This window comes from Corvus hawaiiensis, chromosome 25 (genome assembly GCF_020740725.1).
Source record: "Corvus hawaiiensis isolate bCorHaw1 chromosome 25, bCorHaw1.pri.cur, whole genome shotgun sequence".
Classification (NCBI taxonomy): domain Eukaryota; kingdom Metazoa; phylum Chordata; class Aves; order Passeriformes; family Corvidae; genus Corvus; species Corvus hawaiiensis.
The window spans coordinates 2,433,230-2,442,579 of NC_063237.1; positions in this window are offsets into that span (position 1 = coordinate 2,433,230).

The window sequence follows — 9,350 nt, forward strand, 5'->3', positions numbered from 1 at the left end:
GCTGCAGCCTGGAGGAAACCTGCCCAAAATTCCACGCTGGAGGTTGGGGATGAAAAGCTCCAACAGCCTCCAAACCAGCACTGGAGCAAGCAGGGAGCCAGGGAGGCAAATCCTAGAATCCCACAAGAGTTTGGGTTAGAAAGGACCTTTCTAGTCCAACCCCCTGCCATGAGCAGTGTGGAAAATGGACCTTCCACTCCATCAGGTTGCTCCAAGCCTCATCAAAAACATTTGGAAACATCCAGAACTCCACTAATTTAAAGGTAGCACCTCTAAGCAGGAGTAATTTTTAATTATTATCATTTTTTTTAAACCATTATTGCCTTCAAAGTGGGTTTGCCCAGTCAGAAAAGAAGTTAAAATGTGTAGGTGTGAGCAAGCTGCCTTCCCTTGGAGAAATCAGACAGCAAAGAGTTCATGACTATAATTTGAGAGGAGCTTTTTTTGCTGAACATAATAGGTTTGTGACCTCGGTGGTTTTAAGCAGAGGAAGGAAAAAAAAAAATAAAGCAGGAGAAATTTGCAGTTTGGGTCAAAAGTAATTGGCTCTTGGGAGAGTTTTCAGGAAAAAAATCCAAATATAAATAAAACTGGGTCAACTTAATATTTTCACTGATTTAAAACAGCATTCTGTTTCACTTTGATTCATTCTTTTCATTTGGTAGTTTATTCTTTTAATTTAGTAGAACATTTTATTCTCTTAATTTGGTCACTTCTGGAAAATCCTCCATAAAAAAAGAAGGGTCAAAAGGGTTTATTTTGAAAAATGTCAAAGCAAAACATTTCTACATCAAAAAAGAAAAAAAAAAAAAAAACACCAACAAAAAAACCCCAAACTTCTTTCTGGCTGAAATGTACTTGCCAAATGAGCCTGGTATTTGTGAGTCATTTCTCCACCACATTTTTTAGTGAATTTACTATTTGTCAGAAAGAAAAAAGAGAAGTTAAACCTGACTCTAACGAGAGCACGTATATGTTGGGTTCACATAAACAAACTCATGAAGGAAAAAAAGGGATTGGAAAGATCTTCCACTTACTGGGCATTTATTTCAGCATCTGTCCCTGCACAAATTGGGTGTAAAATAGAGGCACACAGATAAAATCCAGACACAGTCACCCCCCTTCTCCCTTCCTACACGTATTTCCTCATCAAGGCCTGGGGAGCCACAAGCCAGCCTGGGGAGAAAAGCAATTTAAGTAATATATTCACCAAATACGCTTTTAGGTTTATTTCAAATTCAGAGTGGGGCTCGGTGAGTGGGATTGTTCAGGAAAAAAACCCACTGGTGGTGCTGACATCTCTCATCCAAGCACCAGCAGGATCTCCATCCATGTTTTTCCCTCCTTTCCTTTACATTGCCCCAAAAGCCCTTCTGTTTTAGGGAAGCTTTCTCCTCCTGATTTTCAAGATTTCAGTAAAACGAGCACAGGGTGCACGGAGAAGCTGTGGCTGTCCCATCCCTGGAAGTGTCCAAGGCAAAGTTGGAATAGCCTGATTTAGTGGGAAGTTCCCTGGAAGGAGATGCTCTTTCAGCTCCCCTCCACCCCAAACCATCCTGAGATTCTGTGATTAAACTTTCCAATTATCAAAACAAAGAAATAAATGGCGAGTCCTTCCAGGTGAGCTGCCACACCTTGGTCCCCTCCGCTGGGGCCAAAGAGGTTTCCTGAAGCTTTTGCTTCTGAAGAAGGAGAAAAAATAACGATGAACACAACAACAACTGAGGTCCAGCTATCAGCGTGGAGAATTTAAGCATCTCCAGCTCCTAGAATTAATAAAGCCCAAGTTTTTACGCTTGTCATCTCCAAATGACTCTGGGCAGCTGCAGGGGATGAGATCAGCCCGTGCTGCTGTGCACGGGGGAGCTGCAGACCCACATTCCAGTGTGGAAAACGGCCCCCCCTGCTCCATTCCCACTGCCCGTGCACCCATCCCGCCGCACTGCCGGGCGCACTGCGCTCACCCTCACCCCGGGAATAACCCAGCCCCAGGGCACACAGGATGCGCGTACAAAGCCGCCGGTTCCCCAGGCTGGGATTTGCCCCTGGGATTTGCCCTTGGGATTTGCCCCTGGGATTTGCAGTCTGAACGCTCCAGAAAAACCAACAGCGGGACAATTCAACACGGAATGCAAGAGCTGTAGTTCCAGGCGCTGGGAATGCCGGAGTTCCCGAGCTCTGCTTTGCTCCATGGTTCTGCAGAACTTCCTCCCTTCAGGCTCAACTGCAAAATTCCCTGCTAGGACAGCTGGAAAAATGTCCATGGAACCATTTTTCCAAGGGAAGATTGTGCTTTCATTTAACTGGGAAACGCTCACCAAAAGCATCTGATTTCCTTGAAAATGATGGACTTGTTTTATTGGAAAATAAAATCACCAAAACCTGAAAATTGAGAAGCACCACTTTGAGCAGTGAATGATAATAAAGTTTTGGTCACTAATCCTTTACTTTTATTACCCAACAAGTGTTAGCACTTCCCTTTCTCCCCTGGCCACATCACAAATGAATATTTTTCCTGGACATGCAGCACTTTCACTTTGCATTCAGGCATCAGACACTCAAGATCGTGGTTTTCACCTGCCTGGCCAAGGATCCAAGTGCAATTCTCGAGCACTGCTGTGTCCATGAGACCAGCAGAGTGTCCAAGGCCAGTTTGCCCCCACAGGACATTTCAGCAGTTGTGCTCTGGAAGGCAGGGAGAGAGGGAGCACCCGACCGTGTGGGCTGAGACCCCGCACAACAGGCAGCTCTTTAAAGCTTCCTTAAAGCTTCCTTGGGTGTATCCCACACCTTTAACCCTTCCTTGGGTGTATCCCACACCTTCTGCCTGCAGATTGGACAGAAAACAGCTCAGGTCCCTGCAAAGGAGGGGGGACAAGACCTGTGCGCCTCCGGAGACAGCACTCCCCTCCTGCTCTGCAGCTCCTCTGCTCTCACCTCCACTAACCCACCACAGAACATAAATGCAAAACCTTCCTCCAAATCCCCTTCCTAGCATTCTGTTGGGAGACAGGAGCCTCTCTTCACTAAGATTGACTCAACCACCCACACTGGCAGGGTTAATGGCCTAAAAAGCTTTAGATTTAGCTGTTCTGAAAAGCAATTTCCATCTCCCCATGCCCCCCAACTCAAGCAGCCCTTTGGTCTCCACTGAATAATTCATGGTGTTTCCCAAGGTTGCTGTTTTTCTTCTTTCCATGAAGGCAGGCTATGAATACACCTGCTTGTTCTTGATTTTTCTAATGAATAATCCTGAATTATCCATGAAATGCTAAATGGCACCATGATCTCATCAGGCATTAACCATGCATGAGACAAGCTTAGCAACCAGGCAAAACACAGCAGCCCAAGCTGGAGACCGCTGCAGACAGGGATGGACTTTCCAAGTACTTAACAAGGCAGGAAACAGGAATATCTTTCCTAGAGATAAGGACATCAGCACCAGGAGAGATCAAAGAGGCTGGGGCTGGGTCTGTGGTGCTTTGGGGTTTCACTCCCACCCTGACAAGCTTCATCTGACTTGGTTAAATCCTATTTTTCTCTTTCATTCTTATTTTTTTTCTTTCTTCTTCCTGCTATTTGTCCCCTCTCCCCCCTTTCTGGGCTTGTCTGCTGCAGTAGAAGCATCTGCAAGGGCAAGACTAACACCTTCAGTCAATGTCTTTTCAAGGGCAGCATAAGCAGAAAAAGCCTCGATTTGAGGAAATTTTTTAGTTGAGAGTCAACTATCAGCAAATACTGATCACTGGCCTAGGGGTAATGAGAAAAGAAGCAACTAAAGAACTTTATTATCCCCTTCCCTCCTCTATTTGAAAGGAAAAACAGCCCAAGAGGAATCTGGGAGGGTCGGTGTGGTAGGGTCTGGTTTTTGCACGGAGCTGTGCTGGAGCTGGGGCTGGAGCAGGGACCTGAGGGTGCAGGATTCACCAGTGAGAAACCCACCAGCTCTAAAACCCACCCAGCAACCCTGAGAGGGGGTGCCCCAGTCCCTGCTGACTCCCTCCAGAGCAAGGTGTGAGTGAGACGCTCAAGTTACACTTCCATAGAATCCTGGAATGGTTTGGACTGGAAGGGACCTTAAAGATCAACCAGTTCTACCCCCTGCCACGGGCAGGGACACCTCCCACTGTCCCAGGGTGCTCCAAGCCTCATCCAGCCTGGCCTTGGGCACTGCCAGGGATCCAGGGGCAGCCACAGCTTCTCTGGGCACCCTGTGCCAGGGCCTGCCCACCCTCACAGGGAAGGATTTCTCCCCAATATCCCATCTAACCCACTCTCTGTAAGCTTGATGCCCTTCCTTCTTGTCCTGTCACTGCAGACCCTTGTAAAGAGTCTCCCTTGTTGGCTCCTTCAGGCACTGGAAGGCCACAATAAGATCGCTCTGAAGCTTCTGTTCTCCAGGCTGAACATTCCCAATTCTCCCAGCCTTTCCTCCCAGCAGAGCTGCTCCATCCCTCTGACCATCCTGGTGCCTCCTCTGGACTCTCTCCAGCAGCTCCAGGTCCTTCCTGTGCTGGAAGCAGCTCTGCAGGTGAGGGGCACTGGCAAAGCCACAGCACTGGGGAAACTGAGGCATCGAGGCAGTCAGACTTCCCCAAACCAGCAGCAAACCCTGCAGCAAGGTCAGGTGCTTCAGCTGCAATAATCCGAGGCTTCATCTAATCACAACCCCCTTTCTCCCCTCCACTCCAGGAGCCTGGTGTGCTGCATTCCCTTTCTGATCAAAGCCAGTGTGAGCTGTAAAATGGGGATGGTTTACAGTTATCTAATCATCAGCTCTGCAGTCCTGAGACACACTGGAGCCAAAGGTTTGAGTCCCACCAGGATCCACAGCGTTGTTTTGCTTTAGGAAGTTCCTTTCTGAGGAGAGATGTAAAGCCCAGCTCTGTGCTGGGGAGATGTTTCCTCAGAGGGATCAGAGAGGTAGAAAACTGCAGCCTGGCCCTGAATTATAAGTTTTCCTACACTCTTTGAAGTCCACAACCTCCATCCTCTGCTCAGACATCCTTTCTCTCCAGGTCTGCATTCTGCAAAGTGCTCCGGCATGTTTGCAGGGGAAGAGGCTGCTGATCTAACATTTCTGCAGGTCCTGATCCTGATGTCCCAAGCTCCATGTGCTGACCCAGGGGCTTGCACAACACTTCTCGATCGGGAAGAAATGCAGTGATTCATGCTAAAGAAAACACTTCTGGAAGCCGTCATGAGAAAGTGACTGCATGAAGAAGGACTTTGAGTAACTTCTCCAGCCCAGCCTTACTCAAGTTAACCCCACTGTACCAGGAAACCCTTGGGCATACCCTGCCCTTTGTGAGCTAGGAATGAAATCTTGTTTACAGCTATGCTGACAAATTCCCAGGAAATACAGAAAGCTGGAGCAGCTCTCCCTGCAGTAAGCATGGCCCTAAAGGCATGAGAATGCTCCTGAAGACCCGCTCACAAACCAGACATCCTCCTTTCCCATTATTCTGGTGCCTGGGCTCATGAAGATACCTAAGGTGAGACTCTGGGAGTGTGTTCACACTGTAGGACTTTGTCACACAGCCAGTCCCTGCCCTGGCACCCTTGGTGCCCCTCAGCAGGGCAGCAGCAACTCTTCATACAGAGCTGGCCACTTCCCGACACCAAAACAGGGTTTCCAGGCTCAGGCTGAAACGAGAAGTGGCTGGAAATCCCCCTTTCTCCTACCTGCTCCCTCTTCAGAGCAGGGAGAAGGATTTTGTGGTATTTGCACAGCACCCTCCCAGGGGCTTTGACGCCTTTGAAGCCTCCAGCTGCTACTTCAGAGCCTCACCAAACTCCCATTGATCCAGAATACAGTGGAAGGGGGAAAACCCCAGCCACCAGGATGCTTTTCAGTTTGAACTCATTACTCCTCATCCTACCCATCAAACACTGAAATGTGGGGCAGAAACATCTCATATGTTCCAGCCAATTCAGAGCAACACTTGGTACTAAAACATCCACAACCAATTTCTCTGTCAAGTGCGATACTCAGGGGACCAACTCAACAAATTCTTATTGCTGGATCCTGTTCATCCCTGGCAAGCAGCTGACAAATTCAGGAGGAATGGGGTTCATTTTGTCCTGACGGATGTCAGAAGGAACAGACAGAGCCCCTTCACTGCCCACATCTCATCTCACAGCATCATCACTGATTTCAAAGTATCCTCTGAGCTGGCAGAGCAGTCAGAGTTGGACCTGAGCTTGGACGTGTGTGTGACACATGTTGGGGTGGCTCAGCTCAACAATTCTATCCCTAAGTACAATTTGTATTTCAAACACTGGAGACACAGTCATCCAATTGTAGTGAGGAGAGGGAACTGGGAATGATGCGAATTCTCAAAAGTAAATGGAAAAAAAAATAGCAGGAGAGTAAATGAAGCAACAAAATGCAGATGGTAAGGGAGGCTGGAAGAGGGCAGCAAGGGCTGGCTAGGGATCCAGCTGGGATTGGGAGGGTTGCGAGGCAGCAGGAGAGGAGCAGAGGGAGTTCAAGGGGTCCAGGTCAGCGGGACATAATATGTGGACTTAAGGGAACAGAGCTGATGCAAGTCCCATGCTTTGGGAAAGTCTGATTCAGACCAACGCCGAGTCATTTCCCAGGTTACCCTGAGGTCTCTGGAAGCACAGACCAGCAGTCCTGGCCTGCCTTTCTGTGAAGGGATACTGGGCACCGTCTGCATTCAGGAGAGGTCTGAGTTTACCTGCATTGGCCCATCTCCAAAGTCAGCTCTGTCACAGCCTTGGAGACACAACCCAAACCCTGTGTACAGCCAGGGAAGTGCGTTTATGGGCGGGATATGCCTGGGGAGGACCAGAGCTGATGGTTGCAGGCTTGAAAACCAGTTTGCAAGAGCAAGCTGTGCCAGGAAGGCAGCACAAAATGGAAAGTAACCCACCTAAGAAAGCAAAGTGCAGAGCTGAGCAGTCACTGGGAGGACGCAGGGGTGGTAAAACTGCTGTGGGACAGGATCCAGTAAATAGCTTTCCAGTGGCTTGGGAGTTTGTTGTAGGTTGTCCTGAGATTTTTCCAGCCAAACCCCTGTGCTTAATGCACTTTGGATATTTGTGCCTAGGTGTTATTGTTATTGTACCACGGTTTTATCATCACCTAATAAGGAGTGGGATTCCTTTGTGGCATCCCTCGCCCCTGCCTGCTCGCTCGGGTCCCAAAGCAACGCGGCGTCCTTGGATTGTTCTCCGAGCTCACTAAATGCAAGGACAGCATGAGAGGCACCTGATCCGAGACTTCCAACCCAATTCCACAGACATGCAGCCCTGGGCATGAAATCCATCCCCGTGATTTTGGGGGGCAGGGGTGAAGCAGCTGCAGACAAATCGAGTGCTGTGGTTTATTGGAGCATTCAGGCAGCTGCAGCTCCCCCAGGGAATTAGAGCAGCATGGAAAAGGCTGTCTCCACACAGTGCCCACCCATGGGGGCACACGGGCGAGCTCGGGACACAAACACAGTTCTGCAGCATGCTGCAGGCAGGAGGAGGGAAGGAGCCTCCCTTCTGGAGATGCTGCAGGGGAACAGAGATGTGGGCAGGACAGCAGGACTGAAACCTCTCCCTCTTCCCAAACTCCTGCTGCAAGCAAGGCTTAGGCAACACTGCAGAAAGCTCAGCCAGTTTTCTTCCCCTGCATCAACCTCCCTCGCTGGAACAGCGGCTGTGCTTCCACTGCATTCCTCCTCCTAAGGGTGCTCCAGCACTGAAACGAGCTCCCAGATCCCAGGGCAGGAGCAGGCTTCAGGGAATGCATCTTCCCCCCACCCCCAATGCCTTGCAAGGAGTCTTAAAAATGCCAAATTCCAGTATATTCCATTACACCATATAATCTCAGCTTAAGGCTCCCAAGCATGCCTTTAATTTAAGCTTAATAAAGCTGTTATTGTCCACTCATTAATGATTGCTTATTAAAACCATATTTATTGCATGTGGTGCTGAGAGATCTCGCAGAGAGCCCGAGGCAGCAGTCCTTCCCTGCAGCCTGTGGTGTTTAATGAGGGATCCATGTGGACGGGGCCGGGAATTCCCAGCAAACGTGTTTCTAATAAGCACTTGTCTCAGCTGAGGTGCTGTGCACATACCTGTGGGTGCACCCACACCAGATGCAAATGAAATGCAGATTTAGGAGCTGTGTTTTCACAGCTTTAGTGTTGCTTTGGGACAGGATGAGAACACGTTACAGTGTGACACCTAACAAAAAATAAAATCAGGGTTATATTAACTAATAACGGTTCTAAAGATATTTAGGGGGGGTGGTGGGCAGCAGCCAGACCCTCCTGCATCTTCCCTGCTGCCCAGCACTGCTCCCAAATCAAACACTGGGACTACAGGCCTGAAAATTGGTTTTATTTTGAGGCTGACAGACTTGCTGGGATCCAGAGATAATATCAATACCAGAAGAAAAGCCCCGTGTAAACACCAGGCTTTTGGCTTCCCATAGCCCAAGGAGAAGAAATAATCTGATATTGGTGTGAGGCAAGCTGGCATTGCTCAGTTTTATGAACGGGACTTGCAGGAGGCAAAAGCCTTCTGCATCCCAGAAACTGCATTTTCAATGCCATGTCTGTAGACTGGAGCCTCCTGATTTGGGTGCTGTAATCCCAATTATTGAAATATCAAGAGTCTCAGTCACACTGCAGATAAGGAAGGTCTACGGAGAAGAAGAGGGAAGGTGGGGTTACCAGGGATCTGTCAGCAAAGGCATCTTACCTCGGCACCCATCCTCTGCTCATCAAAGGGAAATCAGTCCCCAGCAGAACTGTCTGGGATGGGGATTCACAGTGAATTTAAAGAGCACTCAGTGCCTGGGATGCTTCGGGATCCCCAGCCACACCAGTCACCAGTTCATGGTGTGAGAGGGATGTGTGTCCTTCTTTGGGACCGTGTGCCCTATCAAATAATGATGTCTTGGATGCACAGACGATCGACCCCCACCTGCAGCACTTGACCTGCCCAGCTCACTCACCCAGGCTTGTTTGCTCAGCTCCACGAGCCTCTCTGGGTCTTACAGAGGGGGCTTTTCTACCTCTGACTTTTGGAACATTCAAAAACACTCCCCCCACCCCTTCTCATTCCTTGTTTTCCCTTCGAGCAGCTTAACCAGAAGTTGGGGGCAGGAGGGGAAACGCTGCCAGAAAAGCTCCTAACAACCCTCTTTGGAGACAGGGTTTATACACTCAGCTGTCCCTTGTAAACTAAGCCCTGTGTGAGATATTTTTCCCCCAAACCTTTCAATCCCCTTCCTTGCCCTCACCCCTCCTGCTTTGCTCATGCTGCAAAAATGCAGAAAAAAAATACTTGGGTACAAGAATGTCCTTTTGTGCTACAAGAGAGAGGGG